At 31.9% G+C, this 19,035-nt stretch overlaps 1 long non-coding RNA gene across 1 annotated transcript; it reads right to left on the bottom strand.

Annotated features, from left to right (window-relative positions):
* Nucleotides 1–18,274: 18,274 nt before the first annotated feature.
* On the bottom strand, nt 18,275–18,822 carry LOC132928027 (uncharacterized). Its single transcript, XR_009661949.1, has 2 exons — nt 18,645–18,822; nt 18,275–18,530 (listed from the first exon to the last, which is right to left on the bottom strand). It is a non-coding gene; the product is annotated as an uncharacterized LOC132928027 (long non-coding RNA).
* Between the last annotated feature and the right edge of the window lie 213 nt (nt 18,823–19,035).

Genomic DNA, 19,035 nt, shown 5'->3' with positions numbered 1-19,035 from the left:
TTCCCAATAAGGGGACATCCCAACGAATTCAGGGATATGATTGGCTAAGTCGTAGTACAATATTTCGATTTTTAATGAATCATAAACCGATTCGTTTCTACCGGAGTAGTGCATATTACGTCTTCCCTATGCATATCATAGTAAATAAAATTACTAAAAATCCAAATTTGGTAGTACCGTTTTGAAAACGATATCCCTCGACTCTAAATGACTTACTCTATACCCCCAAATAGTTTTAAGTCCCCTGGTAGGCGAATTAGACTTGTAGTCGGGGATAAACGTGCATTTTACCCCAGTAATCCTCTACCGATATACCGTTTTCTGGACAACTCGACTTCACCACCACTTAATGCAAATTGTAAGTATCCAAAATGCATTTCCCAAAAAGGGGACATCCCAACGAATTCAGGGATATGATTGGCTAAGTCGTAGTACAATATTTCGATTTTTAATGAATCATAAACCGATTCGTTTCTACCGGAGTAGTGCATATTACGTCTTCCCTATGCATATCATAGTAAATAAAATTACTAAAAATCCAAATTTGGTAGTACCGTTTTGAAAACTATATCCCTCGACTCTAAATGACTTACTCTATACCCCCAAATAGTTTTAAGTCCCCTGGTAGGCGAATTAGACTTGTAGTCGGGGATAAACGTGCATTTTACCCCAGTAATCCTGCACCGATATACTGTTTTCTGGACAACTCGACTTCACCACCACTTAATGCAAATTGTAAGTATCCAAAATGCATTTCCCAAAAAGGGGACATCCCAACGAATTCAGGGATATGATTGGCTAAGTCGTAGTACAATATTTCGATTTTTAATGAATCATAAACCGATTCGTTTCTACCGGAGTAGTGCATATTACGTCTTCCCTATGCATATCATAGTAAATAAAATTACTAAAAATCCAAATTTGGTAGTACCGTTTTGAAAACGATATTTTATTTTTTAAAATAGGTAATAAAAATTCTTCTATTTCGTCATTCTCGAATTTACAATACATTAGATCGATTCACTCACTATAATTTATGTTATATACCTATCATTTTTAAAAACGAATTAATACAATTATTGTCCAAAGATATTAAGGGTAGTTTTTTTTTTTTTTATACATTATTGTGATATTTTGCGTAAAATATAACTTACCATTTTTGATTTTATAGCCTAAAAATAGAATATTTATTAATTATAGTATTCCAACAGTATTCCATCAAATTGATAATTAACATATCAGCTGTGTGTAAGTTGTGACCACGATTGATATACCTTTAATATGTATCTGAAACCGTGGTTGTGACTACAGAATATTATAATACACCAACTACCAAGTATCAAATAGTAAATACGGAGATACTGCGTTTTTATTTACTATTTAAAATGTTTTTAAAATAAGCGAAATAACAGTAACTCCACGTCACATACTGCTTATTTTCTATTTATTGGGATTTACTGTATTTTTGCTTCTAGTTTCACAAAAATTATGGACTTACTGTTTATTTTCTTAATTTCAAATGCTCATTTTCAATTTTAAATATTGGATATACTGCTTTTTTACTGCGAAAAATGGTACTAAACCACAGTGTTAACCCCCAGGTAGTAGTATCTCAATTTTGACCAAAACTGGAGATACTGCTTTTTCGCTTAGCACGGCAGTATTGTAAAGATTATTCGTTTTTATAGCATATATATTATAAATTGTTTATGTAATTTAAATGAAAAATAGAATTATAGGATATAACTTATAACATATTTGTCCTATTTTCGATTTATATATATCAAAATACTGAGAAAAATATTTTGTGTTACAATGTAAAATTAACAATGTATGTTTTCATTCAAAAATGTAAAGAACAATAATAAATAATGTAATAAAATATATATATTTTTAAATAAGTAGATTTCTTTTGATAGAAATTATGAAAACAAAATGATTTTCAAAAAAGAAATTTCTTAACAATAAAATTAAAAAATACTAATAATATTTATGTTTAGTTATGCATACTAAAAAGAAGTAATTTTAATTTAATTTAATGATTTATTAATAATAATTATCCAGGTTTATGAAGATTTATGATTTATCTGATTTACAGAATATTCAGTAATTTCAAGGAGAGCTAATTGAACTTCAAACTGATTCTGTTCAGATTCTAATTAGATCAGTGAATTTACTGTTATTACAACAATGTGTGCTTTTTATACTTATTTAGATACATTATTTTCTGTGTTTAATATCAATTTTCATAAATGTGAAAATTGCTTCTATTTAAAAGTTTGTGACTAGCTTCTACAAGAAAATTAAGTCAAATCGGTTTATTAGTAGGGGTTAAGAGTAATTTAATTCCAATAGTTCTCAAACAAATTATAAAAATATTTGTATTTTACGTTATACCAGTTTTGACAAAATCGATTTTCATATTTTGTTATAATTTATTAACTAATAACCATATTTTTATTTTTTACCAAATGTTCATATTAGTATTTTCTTTTCGACATGATATCATTTTCAAAATAAATCAAATATTTTTAATTTATAAATAAACAAATAAACTGTTAGAATTTAATTTAAATATAAAATATGTAAAATATGTAAATTAAAAAAATGTTCTTTCAGTTAATTAATAAATGAACAATAGTGCCTTTGGAATTGTTTAAACTGCTATTAAAAAACAAACTAAAGCATAAATCAAAAATATTTTTTTATGATTCCGATAACATATTGATTTTAATATTATAGTTATAAACCTAAGTTTTATTTACATAAAATATTGCCATTGTAAACATAGTTCCAAAAAAACACACATCACTCAAAATTCTTGGCTCAAAATCTAAAATCATGTGATATACCTAAATTGTATACAAAATAATGAAATAATACGTACCTTCTTTGTCTATGAACAATAGTCATTTAATTAATTTTGAAATATGTAAAATTCTTATATAATATTCATTAATTTTAGTCATACCTGAAACTAACAGTCTTATTATCGTACCCCCTCCCGGTATAATAGGCCTAGGATAATCTTACCGGGAGTAAAGATAACCTAGGAATATCTTACCGGGGGTAAAATTATCCTAGGAAAATCTTACCTCCCCTCGGTAAAAGTATCCGTGGGTAAGATTTGACTGCGACACCGGGCTTAATTAAGCGATTCGATACAAGCGGTTGTGCTTGAGACGACTAGGCGTGTGCGTGTCCCAAAAAAGTGAATTTTTATTGTTATCGAGTTGTTGACATGTGCATGCGCGTACGGGAGTAACAACCGTCGATGACTCCAGCCGATACCCGAATTGACTTTCACTTACACTAATAAATAATAATCATTTACAAATAACACATAGATCTCGGGCGGCTAACACGAGATTATGAATTGCCTAAATGTTGTCCCTTAAATAATAACCGCAGCGTGGCCCCTTAAGATGTATTAAGATAATGTCCAATCGAAGTGTTTCGGCATATTACTATTTGCAGCTGATATAACTCGACATTCGGTGTATTAGGTATGAGCCAAGAACACAATAATACCAAACTAGGTAAATGGACATTTCTATTTTCTAGTTGAAAGTCTTCTGAAAAAGAATGATTAACAATAATGTTTTGTATGAAGATTGAAATATCGTTTAAAAGTGTTATAATTTTTGAGAAATTAACTATTGTGTATCATTTCACCATTCGTCTTATTGGTGTGCAAAATTCGCATTTCTATCACGTACCATCGGCGATGCATTAGTTTCGTTGTCAATACGGACCGTTCACTATTTTCGAACGACGAATGACGCCGAATACGCGCGTCCCTATTAATGCAAAAGCCGGCTGGTCACCTTATACGTCTGATACGCCTGTTGTGGATATTATCTATATGATTATAATCAGTTGCCGATATATTAATGTTGTTACGACTCGGTGCAAACCATCGACATTCGACGGTTTTGTTTTCGGCTATTGTGATCCACGGCTTTTAATTCGTTTATATATTCTACCGAGCGCAGACGATTGCGGTCGTTGTAAGCCGCGGTGTTCACGATGCGTGTGATGAACGAGCCATATTCTGCTGAAAGTGGGCTAGAAGCCTAGAACGACACCGCGGATGTAGTCAGATATCAGAGTTAGGCGTCATTCGAATAAAAAATTATTCGAATAAAAATGTATTTGAATAATTTTAAAACATAATACTTATATAAAATACAAATATATTATAGGAATAGCACTTGCTATAGTATAATCTAAAAATAAAAATAAATCATCCTACAATATATTTGTATTTTATATAAGCATTATGATTGAAAATTATTCAAATCAATTTTTATTCGAATAGTTATAAAAAAATTTATTCGAATAATATTTTAAAATTATTCGAATAATTTTTTATTCGAATATTATTGTTTTCAAATAATTTAAAAAAATTATTATTCGAATAATTATCTAGATAATATTTTACCCAACTCTGTCAGATATACATTTTATTTTTCTTATATGATCACGGCCACCTGTTATTTATATTTTTACATTTTTATCTGCTTTCTTAACCTAGTTTTTGATATTTTGTTTTCTTAAATAAATATTTGTATGTTGACACCACATGTGTACACATATATCAGTGGATTATAATAATTTTACAAGTTTTATCAGAAAAGAGAAAACAATTATATTAAAACATTAAATTATTTAAATTGTAATTTGTGGACTATGTTTTAGTGGTTTCAAAATCAAATTACTGATTGGCTATAATATTACAATATTATTAACTATTGAATATTAATACGTAAAAATCGTGAACAGAACAACTTTTTTTAAATCCAAAATAAATGTAGACAACATTTTTCTTTCTATTAATTATTATAATATAACTGTATATAAATTATATAATATATAATATAATATTAGGTATTGCAACGATATACATTGTACATATTAACTTTTTGTTAAATAATTATTATTTTTATTTAAAATTTGAAATTTTAACATATATTAATAATTAATATATATTGTAACGAAATGACTTACACTACTAAACTTTCCGTTTTAGAGCGTCAAATCCGTATACTTTATTTAAGTAATATAATCTTTACAATAATTAATTATAAATTACATTATTTTCTTTTGTCAGATTAATTTGCTTTTAGCATATAATAAAAGTAAATATGATACACAACACAGATGACACATATATATATATATATAATATTAACTCACGGTGTCCGGGTGTATAACCTGAGGGGAGGATGGATTGGTTGATCCAAATAATATTGTGTAGGTATACTACTACGGTACTGCCGTAGTCCGTACACAATACTACTGGGGGAAGTATGGAGGAAAAAGCATATATTTTTGTATAGGTAGTATACTATGGTATTACCATAGTCCGTATACAAAAACAGTGACAGTGGGATAGGGACGATTGTCAGGTGTACTCGGCGTCTTGGCGGATGGGTCGCGGCTTGGCTTGACTCCTATCGGCGGCGTCGTACTGTTCCTGGGCTGTGGCAATGGTCCTCTGGGCTGCAGTGTCTGATTGTCGGCGGATGGGTCGCGGCTTGGCTGGACTCCTATCGGCGGCGGCGTTAAGTTATCGGTAGCTTGCGATACAGATCGACAATCATATCAGTATGGAGACAACGATACAGGGCATTAGTACACATCAAATGTACTCCTCTATATCATCTCCGTCGTAATATGACTTATCGATCGGGAGGGAACTGGAAGGTGGGAGGTGTCTTATTATCGATCGACGGGCTGTATTTATGCCTAGTCGTGTGGTCTCCTCGGTGACAGTTATCCGGGTAGCCAATATGGTCTTTTGCCGTATTACTACGATTCGTAGGTAACTTGTGAGGCTGTGAATTAGCATTAGGCTTTTGCTAGAATGTAACTGTGATGCTGATTACGAAATGTACGCCGTGGACGGCTTTTAAGTATTATAAAAATGCCGACCACGCTAGCTGTTTATACAGAATCGCTCGTTAACGCGATCTGGTGCGCGCATGATGTATTGTTGTGATGCGCGTAGCGTAATTTTTAGTTCCGGTATACTCCACTGGTGGTGGTAGTAGTATTATTGCCGTGGTAGTGTGCTATATAACTATTTCTCGTTACATTGTCCCCTTTTTAAATCATTTTGTTCTTTCTTGTGCGACATTAAAATAAAATGATTTAAAACCAAGAGAGGAGAGAATAGTTATAAAAATAAAATTTTGTACGTATTGACTGTTGTGTTGATGATAGTATTGTGATGGGGTTTTGCTTATTCCTTTTTCTTTCTGGCCTGATGCTTCAGCTTCCTCCGATACGCCCAACTCTTCCTTTTCTGTTGTCGTCTACTCTCACCTTGTACGCCGACTTCGGGTTCTCTACTTTCTCCAATAATCTCCATTTCTTCTTGAGGGCTAATGGTCATTTCGATAGTTTCATCGGTCATAGCTGACACCTCGGATGGCGTGCTGACGATAGGTTGGCATTGCAGCGTGAGTGGGAAATCCATAGCGACTTGGAAGTTGTATTTGGTAATCTCGGCTTCCTTCTCTCGCTGATATTCAGCCATGGCTCGTTCGTACTGTTTGTCAATAGGTAACGTGGTCGCTTGTAATACGTTGATTTGGTTATTATTTTCCTGATTCAGTTGATTGACTAGTGGAATGTCTTCGGCTAGATGGTCGTCACCAAAAAGTTCCTGGTACCTAGTTTCTAGCAGTTGGTCCAACCACTTAGTACGATTATGTTTGTAGCCTTGATGTCGATTTGGTGTGTGCTCCTCCTGTTTTGGGTACATCTAATAATACGAACAAGTAAATATGTGACATCGAGTATATACCCACCACCTGCACACAGACATATAGACACACAAACATTTATTTTATTTTATTTCATTGCTCTTTCCCTGTTTCCGTTTTCCCTGGGTCGGGAGGAACGTACAGCTTGACATTTTTGAAGTTTTGTATCTGCGGTTTCTCTTGATCATCCGTGATGACTAGTGTATTATTGTCATAGACTTGACTGATAATATATGGCCCTCGATAAAGTAAAAAGAATTTATGTATTTCTTTATCGGTGCCTGAAGATAGTTTATGCTCCTTGACCAACACCTGTTGTCCCACCTGGTACGTGGGAAACCTTTTTTTCTGATCCTTGATTTGGTTACGCTGTTCCGCTCTTTTCTGTAGACGACTCTTTGCCAATTCTATTATGACATTGATGTCTGATACCGGTTCATCCATTGGTCGTGGTATAAACTTATCGATGCTTAAGGACGGTTTCTTCCCCGTCAATATTTGTGTGGGTGTGAATCCGGTTGACTGGTGTGTAGTATTGTTTAGCCAATATTCAATGTTGTCCAGCCATTTCACCCACGTGGTATGTTTGTGAGAGCAATAAGCCCGCAGAATTCTCCCTATTTCGCGGTTGACTCTTTCTATTGGGTTACTCTCTGGATGGTAGATCGTTGTGAGTGACGTCTTAATTCCTATAACTTGTAATTGTTCTGTCCACTTACTACTTGTAAATTGAGTTCCATTGTCTGTCAATATTCTCTTAATTGGTCCATGTTTCGGTAGATAATCATGTAAAACCTTGTTGAGTATGGTGTCCGTGTTAGCACGACGGATGGCATATAACTTAACATGTTTTGAAAAAATATCAACTAGCGCTAGAATGTATTTCATACCCAACTGTCCCCTGGGCAATGGTCCCATTAGGTCTAGTGATATGGTGTGTTTAGGTTCAGCTAGTATTGTGGATATAGTAGGTCCTCTTGCTGTTTGATTGTTGACTTTGCTTTTTTGACATAGTTCACATGATTTAGTGAATTTCTTTATCCTAATATACATGTTATGAAGTTGGTAGTTATTCCTTAGTATGTGATAGGTCTTATATGCTCCCATGTGTCCAAAATGGATGTGTGTTTCCTTGATCAACTGGTCACTTATTACATCTGGGACCATAACTCGATAATTGTTGTTCCGCTCAATGGAAAATAGTAAGTTCCTATGCATAATGAAATACTTGTCTGGTTTGTTTTGTAGTCGGTTAATGATACAACGTAGTCTTGGATCTTGATTCTGTATTTCATGCAAGCGTTTGAATTGACTCTGTAGCTCACGGCTGTATTGGTGTAACATTAATTTGTTTATAACAATGTTTATACAATTCTGCTGTTCAAAATCTTGGTCGCCCTGTGGATATCGGGTCAGCGTGTCAGCACCGATATTTTCCTTACCGGGTATGTGTATAATTTCGAGATTGAATTCTTGTAGAAAGATAGACCATCGGGTGAGTCTTGCATTTAATAATTGACATTGTTTCAAGAACACGAGCGCTTTATGATCTGTTAGTACCTTTATTGGATATCCTAATATGTGGTTCCGGAACTTCTTGCATGCAAAGACTATCGCTAATAGTTCTAGTTCCGTGGTGTGGTAGTTCTTCTCAGGATCTTTCAGTGTCCGACTTATGAACCCTAGAGTTCTATGTCTGCCCTCTTTGTCTAATTGGAAGAGTTCCGCACCGATGGCTGTGCGGGATGCATCAGTGGACAAATAGAAACATTCCTGAAAGTCTGGATATTGTATGATTATATCTTCCAAAAATGCCTTTTTTATTTCTATGAACGAAGCTTGGTGCTGGTCGGTCCATCTCCAGGGAGTCCCCTTTTTTAACAATTCACTCAGCCGCGATGTCATCTCCGAAAGGTCCCGAATATATTTTCTATAGAAATTTATGAATCCCAAAAATGCTTGGATCTGCTTTCGGTTCTGTGGTGGTTGAAAATTTTGAACCGTTCTAACTTTGTTCGGATCCATCTGGATACCGTCCTTGGATATGACGTGACCCAAAAATAGTACTTGCGACTGAAAAAAATGTGATTTTGATGCGTTGATCGTTATATTATGTTCGCTGAACTTTTGAAAAATTTGTGACAGATGTTCCAAGTGTTCGGGGAAATTCTTTGACATGATATGTATATCGTCCACGTAGATGGCTACAAAGTTTAATATTTCTGGTCCCAAAACTTTATCCAACATCTTTTGGAATTCAGCTATTGAATTCACCAATCCAAATGGTAGTACTTTGTACTGATAGTTCCTCCCACGGTATAAAAATGCCGTGATTTCTCTGCATTCCTGTTGTAGCGGGCATTGCCAATATCCAGCTGTGAGATCGATAGAACTTAGGTATTGTGCTCCTTCAAATTTCAGCAAGATTTCTTCTATATTACTAGGACATTCTCGGTCTGGTATAATACGCTGATTGACCTTTCTCGCATCAATACAGACTCGGATATCCCCATTTTTCTTCTCGACACCAACTACTGGTGAAGACCACGGTGATGTAGATTTTTCTATTATACCCCATTCCAACATTCGTTGTATTTCTCTATCCATTTTTTCGACCTTGGACATTGGTATAGGGTACGGTCTCTGGTAGACTGGCTCCCCTTCTTTGACTTTTATTCGACATTGATATTGTTCAATTTTTCCTGGACGGTCGGAAAATATATGTCGATACTGGTCCAACAGCTGGGCAAATTCTAATCGCTGCTCGTCCCCCAGGTGTTGGTTGTTCTCGTCATCATTGCTAGTGATCTGTATCCTATTCATTTGATGATCCTCAGTTATGACTTTTGGTTCAATGTTCGCAAATGGTGTATGGTAAATTGTTTGATTTATGTTCCATGTCACTGTTCTATTACTGAAATTTATTTGCGTATTGTATTGTCGTAGAACGTCTGCCCCGATTATTCCCTTCTCGTTTAAGTTTTCCACTTGCACAAAGTTCGCGAAAATGGTCGCTGGTCCCATCTTGCATTCACAAAAAATTTGTTTAGATATTTTGCATATCTTTTTCCCGATAGCGTTACTTATTTGGACTCCACTGATCGGTAACATTGGTACGCGGTTGTTGTTTTGAATAATCCGGTCCACGATTTCTTTTGTTAGAACACTAATTGTTGCTCCAGTGTCAACTAATAGCTGCATCGACTCACCTTCAATTTCACATTGTATATATGGGCTAATCATTCTATTATTAGTGGGTATACTATTGACGGCATGTGACGTGTGTAGGTTGTCATTTCTTTCGTTTACTTCTTCTATCGCATCTACACTGACTTGGTTGATTTGTGGCTGGTCGCTGCCGTTTTCTCTCTGTTGTCCCCTTTGATTCCAATTTCTTTGTGGGTGACTATGATTGTTGTGTTGTGGTTGGCCATTCCAGTTGTTTCGTGGCTGGTCGTGTCTTGGATTTCTCTCACTGCCAGAACTTCTCCAATTGTTGTTCCTCGGTGGCTGGTTGCTGGTACTGTTTTCTGTATTTGCTGTCTCGGGTCTTTCTTTACGATTTTCCTCGGTACTAAGTATTTTCATGGCGTTGAAAATTGATTTTTCTGGTAGAGATACCAATATTGCTCTGAGATACCCTGGGTAATGACTCGCTATATTCCTTACTATTTCTTCTTCTGATAATTGTGGGACTTGTAGGTGACGTAGTCGGGATGCCCATTGTGAGAAGTGTTCTCTGTATGTAGTATTATTTGGTACATGTGATGTGTTGAGACAACTACTCCATGTCTGAATTTGTATTTCTCTCGACCAAAATTCATCAATAAACGCATCTCTAAACTCAGAGTAATTTTTAATTTGAAATTTGATTGTTAAGTACCAATTATTTGCAGCGTTCTTGAGACAGTCTCGCATGACGATCAGTCTTTCTTCTCTGCTTATTTGTTTGACTTTGAAATATTCTTCTAAATTTTGTAAGAAATCTATCGGGTGTTGATCTTTTTGATTGCCATAAAATGTCGGTTTTGATATTTCTATGTTGGAGTTCCGTACGTTATGCTCCTCCACACGTGTCATATTATTTTGATTTTTATTGTTGATTTCTCGTACTTCTTTTTTAAGTTTTTCGATTTTTTCATCGTAATCTTCTTTAATATTTTTGATCTTTTTATTGTAGTTTTCTTCATTATCGTTTATCTTTTTTAATAGTTGTTGTACCAGAAATTGACTATTCCTTTCGATTTCTTTTTTGAATGTTTGGAATGTTTCTTCATTGATTGTCTGCCTTTTCGGTGGCATTTTTAAAGATGTAGTTTTTTTTTTTTTTTTTTTTTTTCTTCTTTGCAAAATGGTGAAGATCTCGGAGTCGAAGTAGAATTTTCTTCCAAATCGAGCCTTGAAGTTGGGCGCCAATTGTAACGAAATGACTTACACTACTAAACTTTCCGTTTTAGAGCGTCAAATCCGTATACTTTATTTAAGTAATATAATCTTTACAATAATTAATTATAAATTACATTATTTTCTTTTGTCAGATTAATTTGCTTTTAGCATATAATAAAAGTAAATATGATACACAACACAGATGACACATATATATATATATATAATATTAACTCACGGTGTCCGGGTGTATAACCTGAGGGGAGGATGGATTGGTTGATCCAAATAATACTGTGTAGGTATACTACTACGGTACTGCCGTAGTCCGTACACAATACTACTGGGGGAAGTATGGAGGAAAAAGCATATATTTTTGTATAGGTAGTATACTATGGTATTACCATAGTCCGTATACAAAAACAGTGACAGTGGGATAGGGACGATTGTCAGGTGTACTCGGCGTCTTGGCGGATGGGTCGCGGCTTGGCTTGACTCCTATCGGCGGCGTCGTACTGTTCCTGGGCTGTGGCAATGGTCCTCTGGGCTGCAGTGTCTGATTGTCGGCGGATGGGTCGCGGCTTGGCTGGACTCCTATCGGCGGCGGCGTTAAGTTATCGGTAGCTTGCGATACAGATCGACAATCATATCAGTATGGAGACAACGATACAGGGCATTAGTACACATCAAATGTACTCCTCTATATCATCTCCGTCGTAATATGACTTATCGATCGGGAGGGAACTGGAAGGTGGGAGGTGTCTTATTATCGATCGACGGGCTGTATTTATGCCTAGTCGTGTGGTCTCCTCGGTGACAGTTATCCGGGTAGCCAATATGGTCTTTTGCCGTATTACTACGATTCGTAGGTAACTTGTGAGGCTGTGAATTAGCATTAGGCTTTTGCTAGAATGTAACTGTGATGCTGATTACGAAATGTACGCCGTGGACGGCTTTTAAGTATTATAAAAATGCCGACCACGCTAGCTGTTTATACAGAATCGCTCGTTAACGCGATCTGGTGCGCGCATGATGTATTGTTGTGATGCGCGTAGCGTAATTTTTAGTTCCGGTATACTCCACTGGTGGTGGTAGTAGTATTATTGCCGTGGTAGTGTGCTATATAACTATTTCTCGTTACAATATATAACAATATATTTTAAAACGTACTATTTCCAACATTTTACACAAACACACACATCTCAACATATTTTCCTTATAGCTATAACAATTTTAAATTTAAGAACACGACAAATTGAATTCAAAATTAGAATCACCAATCAACAGTAGATCTAAGGTTAATAATATTTTATAAATTTATCATTTAGAATAATGATCAGAAAACTCTACCATCATATAAAAGTACACAATTTATTATATATCAACCTATTTATACTTAATATTAAAACTATTTAAATTTCCATTTATTTACTAATAATAAATTAAAAATATTACATTTGCAATCGGCTGAAAAAAATTATTTAAAGTATAATTATGTTCACATAAGACCTAATAGACTCTAAAGTTTCATTGATTAGATTAAATAACATATAACCATGCGATTCATCAATCTCTCTAATTCGTTTATAAACTTTTTTTCTAATTTTAAACAATTAGGTTAATTTTATTCTAAACCAATGTGGAAAAATATATTAAAAGTATAAGTTTATAAGTAATTTTAATTTTATGTAGCTTTACTAAAGCCAGGTAAAATGTCAGTGTGTCAAAAGAATATTGTATGTTATATTTTATTAGTAATAAGTGTTAACTTATTTATATTATACTACAGCTTTATTTACTGAATATATTCAAATGTTATGTAGAGCAGATTTAATAATTTTACTATATTCTTATTATTTTTTTTTTTTTTAATGGAAGATTATATCACGGAATAGGTTCCTATTTAAATAGAATTTGTCTAAGTAACCAAATTATCTATTAATTAAATAAACGTGTAAATTGTTTACCCATATACATAATTGCGGGGCCCGCGAGTTTTCTGATTTTTTTGTCCATCAATCGGCGTGTAGATATGAATATGAATTGTTTCGAGAAGTTTATCGATGAAAATTATCTTGGGCATCACGGGTACATCAACATCGTTGACTCTAAAACCCGCACAATAAATGTTAATAATGAAAAAATGTTTAAACAAATATTCAAGTTAAATTACTTCTAATAGTTGGTTTAAAGTTTAGTCGGTGCTCAATATGGCACAACGACATAATCAAAATAGTAAAATTTTTATTTGTGACATAATCGATAATGAAAACAGAAAAAGTACGTTGATTTATACCGTTTCGGTAAAACGCGCACTCGAAATATGTTTATATGTTTTTAATATATTGATACACATAGAATAGTTCAAGAATTATTTTAAATTCTGAACTTGACGATAAAATTGTTTAGGTTCCATTTTTGATACTATAAAAAAAACTTTTAAAATTACAATTATTTGCTTGTTGTACCATATTCGGCACACAATAATTTTATGATATTATATTAAATATTTCAATAAGTATTATACTTATAAATCTATAGTTACTTTTAAAATAATCCTGACAATAAGTGCTACAAGTTAGTATCGAATTGTAATTGTGATGACATTAAGTGTGTAGTTATTACTCCGCACAACACAAAACGCAGTTCACAATTTTACCGCTAGATAGACATACCTAACATGAAAATTGTTCGTTTTGTGACGAATCTGCCCGTCTTATGTCTATGTAGTAACGTAATAATTTTGGTTTCATTGATAGTAACTACGAAAACGTATTTATGCCATTCCAGATTTGCCGATTGAGAATGTCAGTACCTACACATATTTTTTAGTATTCCCCACATAGGGATTAGGGGTTGTATGTCGATGTATATGTTTATCTTCTAAAAAACGAAATACTATTGACACTAAATAATTTCGGAAATAAGAAAATAATATTTTCAATTTTGTATACTATACGTATGAACACAATTTATATGATTGCGCAAACGGTTAGTTAATCGTACATTATTTAATTCATGAATTACATTTAAAGATTTTTATGGGTAAAAAATACCCAGGTAAATATAACATTAATTGTCTTCTGGATAATATGACAGCAGTATACTTCATAAACATCGTTAGTGCACAAGAAAATCTGGTATATTTGTACACACGAATTTACTTAATTATATAAATTAAAAATTTTGTACAAAATTTTAAATTTTACATAAATAGAACACAAAAAAAATAAAAATTTGTCACTACTATAAATAGCTCAAAAACAGTTAAAAAATGTTTTTATTGTATTACGTATTTAAAATAATAAAATAAATATTTGGTGGAAATTTAAAGTATTTACAGTTATTTGTTTATTAATTAGAATAAAAGACTAAAATAGTTTTAGGAAAAATATTTATTCTACGGTTATATGATATCTCATGTCCAATTTAAACTGGTAAAATATTCATGTAAAATTAATTTAACTTTCCGGTAAAAATGTATAAAGATAATTATATTAAATTTTTAAATTTTAGATATAAAAAAAAAATGTTTACGAATTTATAACTACAAAATAATTTGTAATTTTTATAATTTTGGCAAATTATATCAAAATTCTAACTTAAAATGCTTATAAAAAATATTGCGACTATACCAACAACTAAAACCGGGACGATAGAACTTGTATATTATGTTGCCTATCTTCTAGTCGCGAAGGCGTACTGCAATATATAATATTTATAAAGTACTAGCTGTCCCTGTACACTTCGTCACCCGTACAAAATGCACCCGTGTTAAGTGTGGTTGCCTATATAGGCTATAATACTAACAAGTAACAATGCTAACATTTAGCGTAAGGATAAAAACTATTTTTGGTTTTCTGATTTGGTGTATAGACGATATCTCTGACATATCAATTTTACATAACTGTCCCGCCTAGAGTTGCATTTTTTCAATCGATTAACCGATTATGTATCATTCGTTAAAAATAATCTATTATTCGAATATTCGATTAAATAATCGAGGTAATATTTTAAGGTCAATAACTGGGATAAAAACTATCCTATCTTATATTATGATGGAGATAAAATTAGACACTGATTGATCATAATATTTTCATCAAAATCGGTAGAGTAGTTTCGGAATGCATCGAGAATATGTATATTTTATAGGTATACAATTTATACAATTTACACGTTCATTTTAATTAGTAAATAACTCAGAGATTTTTTTTAACTTAGACAAATGATATTGCTATCATTTCACGCATTTTTATAGTTAGATATCATAATTAGATGTTTATTTTTTAATTATCAACATGTATTACTTTTAAATTTTTATTACATATCATCAGCAAATAATGTCATGTTACGACTAGAATCCACTTCTATTGTATTCAAAATGTTTAATATTTATTCCCTATTCAAAAACTATTTTATTTTCATACATTTTAATTTGTTATGCAATGACAATCAGATATTTTTTATAGTAAAAATGGAATAACTCAAATGTACGTATAAAAGTGAATAAAACATCAAATAGGAAATGGCATGTAATTCAGGTATTTGCTATAAATTTAATAGTAATCAGTGACGTAGCCGTGGGAGGGGATGAAGGGGGCTATATCCATCCTCCCCATTGGCAATATTTTTTTATATAGTTATGAAATATTTAAATTTAAATATGGAAATTATCTTACAAATTTTAATTATTTATAAAATAGTAAATTCGTTAACGGCAAATCGACGTTAATATGTTATCAGTATTTTTGTTTTTTTGTTGTTTTTGATTTTAAATAACTCAAGTTAAAAGTATTTAGCCCCCCCCCCACCCTAAAAAATCCTGGATACGCCTCTGGTAGTAATGATTGTTCTAGTATTAACTACTAAAAAGTAAAAACTATAACGTATCTCAACAGGTATATGGACTAAAAAATCGTGAATGAATTCAATTAATATGAAAAACAATATTGTCATTAGTTTAACACCATTAAAATAATATTATGACGTCCTTTTAGCATCACGAGAGTTCTTACCGAGCGTGGAGGGGAGACACGGGGCAGAGATTAATTGTATTCGTGGTGGTTGTGTAGGTATTAATTCAATTTTGGAAATTTATTGGCAACTCCTGGTGTTATGCGATTTAATATAATATTTATTAGCTTTAAGCTATATTATTAAGTTATACATTAATACCATAATATTATATTGTCTTTACTACATAATATAAAATATTATACATGACTATAATAATATATTGTATTTCGTTACGCATAACAACGGAATCGTTTATTATAAAACATTCGTAGTTTTGTTGGAACTTGTATTATATTGTCATTGTATTTTTGTTACTGCTCCGACGAGCATACACGCCTGCTAAATAAAACCGATCTGATATATTTTTGTTGTATCAATATTTTCAATTCATGCTATTATAGTATACTGACGATTCGTATTTCGTATTTGTATAGACATTGATCATGTTTTTTTACCTCCAATTGTGTTAAAATAGTATGCTGTCCGTGGTTAGTTATCACTATTTCATACAAATGCTACAAAGTAGGTGAGTAATTTACAGAACTTGGACGTAAGCTGGAGTGGCGTGCCGGTGAATTGGTGGTGCATCGTTCCGTTTACTCGTACTTCGGTTCGGGACGTCAGTTGGCATTCGGTTACAAATGTAAGTAATTTAATAAAATAATATATTAAGTTTATTGTCATTTCAAAACGGAAAAAAATGTATACCATATAATATAATTTAAAATTTGTATAGTAATAATATCAATAGATACGTATTTACAAAAACGGTGTATATACTACGGTGTAATATAATATATACTACTTAAAAACATGAAAATGTCATCTATTTTTATGTTTAGAATAATATATTATAATAATTTGCTAAGTCACGTTATAAGTTTTATTTAGTATGATATATTATTCGTATATTGAATTACCTAAATTAAAAATGTAATCTTGTAGATACTTGGCATAATTTTTAAACATATAACTGGGAAAATTGACGTCATTATTATTCATATTATCTTATATTTAATACTAATATATTGAATGGAATTTTTATTCAAAATTATTGGAGATTGCGTTCTTTAATTTTGAAAATATTATTCTTAAATATAACATTTTCTTAATATCTTCTAGGCAGAAATCCTCGATTAGAGGGTTTACTAAGGGCGAGGTGACTAGAACGGATTATCCGGGTTAAAACAATAAAAGAGACTTCCATGCAATGTATATTATATAATATATAAAATATACGTATTAAAACCAATTCACGAATACTTTTAAACAAGTGTTGGAAGCGGACTTAAAAAATACGTTGCAGTTCACGATCAGTCAAACTATGGGCAGGGTCTCGGCTCACAACGATAGGTTTTCGACGAAACCGTTGACTAAGACTCTGATAAAGCTATCCCGAGAACACGCAGATTTTTAATAACTATCGATGATGATTTGGACTGCCTGCATACGATAGCTTTTTCCAATTTACCAAAAACTGGAAAACCGACGATGAAGTGAAAATGTGTACAAAAGCGTGGATGATGTGGAGTTATTGACCGGCGCGGCGTGTTGGCAGAAAGGTCGAGAATAGGGTCTCATGCCACGTCGACAATCATGACACACAGTTTCATTTTAAACACTATTTTAACGAGTGAACTTTCGTGGAAACCAAATATGTTCGGTCGAGACCATCTGTTCAGTTTGGTCAAGAGTTGGTCTGTACGCGAGATAAATATACATAATTATTGTATTTATAATATAAATCCTTAATTTAAGCATCGTTTTGATATGCAAAGCGCAAGTATATATTATATATTATATATATATATATGTATTAATATTAGTTAAAGTCGTAATTTTTCTCATTGTTCTCATTTGTTTTTATAAACGTTAATAAAATGTTCAAATGGCCAGTTTTTCATTCAAAATAAAATGTTAAAACATTATTGTAAATATTAAAATGTATTCTTATTAATCATTTAAAAATATTTTTAATACTTTAAAATTGTGAAAAATAGCATTTTTTTAATATTTTAAAATGATAAAAAAATAGATTATTTAAATACCCATTGTTCATATTGTTTATATCTAAAAATAATTAGAATATAATAGTCATAATATAAACATATCCTTTGTTCCTTTATTAATAAATTATAATATTTAAATAACAAAAAATAAGTCTATTCCTGTGTGAATAAGATTATAAAAGTAACCAAAATTTAAATTGATTAAGTCAGCTTATGCCCGCTTGATCGTCATGTTTTTGATTGTTGTTATAATTTTGCTGTGATGGTTAGTCGTGTGATTATACGTGATTGACGCGTATGCCATAACTAATAATTATAGATTCACCATCCCTGCTATACACCATTTTAACTGAAATGAGTAAATTTTTGAAATAATAAAAAATCTGATTATTTTTCTCATTTTATAATAAGTATAGTCTATAATATTAAAAATTATAGCTCATATTTATTAATGTACAAATACATGGAAATCCACGGAATTTTTCGCTTATATAATATTTTAATGTTTTTTTCCACCATTTTTGATTGGATGATTGGATTAGTCTGAAGAATGAAATACAGAATAGTTAATTCACATGAGTATTGTTTATTAAAATGTTTTGGGTTTAATATGTTAGTATTAATTTTGTTCAAGCTCTTATCTGTACTTAGTACTCTGCTCTTATAGTTGTCCTACAAAAAAATATATTATATAAAAAAAATATTAATACCTATGTTACAATATTAATCACATAGGTAGTATATACAAGTTTAAAAACAGTTTATGTGTTTATGCTTAAAATATTAAAATTGTAATATATCAAAAATTAAATTCAGAAAAAAATAATTAAAAAATAATAACCTTTTTTTTTTGT

This window comes from Rhopalosiphum padi, chromosome 3, assembly GCF_020882245.1.
Source record: "Rhopalosiphum padi isolate XX-2018 chromosome 3, ASM2088224v1, whole genome shotgun sequence".
Classification (NCBI taxonomy): Eukaryota; Metazoa; Arthropoda; class Insecta; order Hemiptera; family Aphididae; genus Rhopalosiphum; species Rhopalosiphum padi.
This window is presented reverse-complemented; position numbering and strand designations above follow the sequence as displayed.